Below are 2,058 nucleotides of genomic sequence, written 5' to 3'. Positions count from 1 at the left end.
TCCGTCGCTCTCCCTAGGTCAGGCTCTGACGCTGTCCCTACCTGAAGCCCTGACACTAGCCCTAAGTAAGGCCCTGATACTCTCTGTAAGTAAGGTCTTGACACTATCCCTAGCTCATTTCCTGACACTATTCCTAGACCTTAACCTAACCCTGTCCCTAGCTAATGTCTTGCCTCTTATGCTAGCTAAAGCCCTGATGCTCTCCCTAACTAAGGCCCTGAAATTAGTCCCAAGGCCCTGACACTGTCCCTAACTACGGCCTGGATGCTTGTCCTAACTCAGGCCCTCACACTGTCCCTAACTACGGCCTGGATGCTTGTCCTAACTCAGGCCCTCACACTGTCCCTAACTAAGGCCCTGACACTACTCCTAACTCAGGCCCTGACATTATACCTAACAAAGGCTCGACGTTAGACGAAACTAACGCCCTGACACTGTCCCTAACTAAGGCCCTGCTGCTGTCGATAACTAAAGTCCTGACTCTATCCTGAGCTAACATCCTGACCTATCTCCTACCAATGTACTGACACTGTCCCTAAGTAAGCCCTGACACTGTCCCTAAGTGAGGCCCTGAGGCTGTCCCTAACTAAGGCCCTGATGCCCAGCCTAACTCAGGCCCTCATGCTAGACCTAACTCTGGCCCTGACATTGTCCCTAACAAAGGCCCTGACCCTAGTCTTACCTTAGGCCCTGATGTTTGGTCTAACTCAGGTTCTGACGCTGTCCCTAACTAAGGCCCTGAAGCTGTCCCTAACGTCAGCCTTGCTGCCGTCAATAACTAATGTGCTGACACTATCCTGAGCTAGTATCTTGATCCATCTCTTACCATGGTCCTGACACTGTCCCTACTAAAGTCCTGATGCCGTCCCAAAGTGTGGCCCTGAGGCGGTCCCCTTGAAGCCCTGTTGCTGTACCTAACTCAGGCCCTGATAATGTCTTTAACTAAGGCCTTGATGCTGATCCTAGCTAAGACCCTGACGCTAGGCCTCACTCAGTCCCTGACATTGTCCCTAACTCAGGTCCTGACTCTGTCCCTAACTCAGGCCCTGAAGCTGTCCCTAACTCAGGCCCTGACACTTTGCCTAACTCAGGTCCTGGCAATAACTTTAACTAAGACCGTGATGCTGATCCTAACTACAGTCCTGATGCTGGTCCTACGTCATGCCCTGACACTCTCCCCAGCTCAGGATCTGATGCTGTCTGTTATATCTTGGTCTCTCCCTCCCTAAGTCCCTGAGGCTTTCCATAACTAAAGACCTGACACTGTTTCTAACTAACTGCCTGACTCTGGACCTAACTGATACTGAATAATCAGCCTCTCTGCACCGGTTCTGAATCAAATCTTGAGAACAGTGTTTTGGAAAAATAGAAAAGATTATTTTTATCACTCTGCCAGCTAATGGAGGACACAGCAGGCTCGTGCCCTCAACAGCTGTGTGTCCCAATGCGGGAGGATTTGGTGTTTTAGAGCGATGGTTCAAGGGTGTGGTTGCTCATAAAGATCAGTGTGTATGCAGGGCCTGCACTCCTTTAATCTGGTCTCAGATAAGTTTCTTGATGAGCTCCTCTGGAATGAAGAATGCTAACATCTTCCACTTGTTGGGGGTTTTAGTTCTTTAAGGAGCTCAAAGATATTGTTATGTGTATCCCTTGAGGCAGAACCAGGACCCTGCCACAAGGCTGCACTATTGTTTCTTGACTCTTTTTCCCTGTCTCTGCATCCCCTCACTTCCCTGATTAGCAACTGTTCGAATTTGCCCTTTGGAACTCAGGGAAGGTCCTGGAGTCTCTAGTCTATTCCCTACAAACAAGTTAGGAGGCACACAGAAAGGCTTCTATGCCTAGGAGACCACAGAGTCCCTCTCAGTTTCACTCCTCCTCTTCTGGATACTCCTCAATCTTGAGGAGAACAGATTTTTGACAAGAAAAGGAATAATCATTTCAGACTGAGACATTAATCATAAACTTGGCACAGGAACTCGGTTTTCAGGGGACTCGGTTTTAATCGCCACTTCACTTTTATCTTTCCCCACATCCTTCAAGGAACAGGGTGACGAC

The sequence above is a fragment of the Balaenoptera physalus genome (genome assembly GCF_965194825.1).
Source record: "Balaenoptera physalus genome assembly, contig: HAP1_SCAFFOLD_723, whole genome shotgun sequence".
Taxonomy (NCBI): domain Eukaryota; kingdom Metazoa; phylum Chordata; class Mammalia; order Artiodactyla; family Balaenopteridae; genus Balaenoptera; species Balaenoptera physalus.
This window is presented reverse-complemented; position numbering follows the sequence as displayed.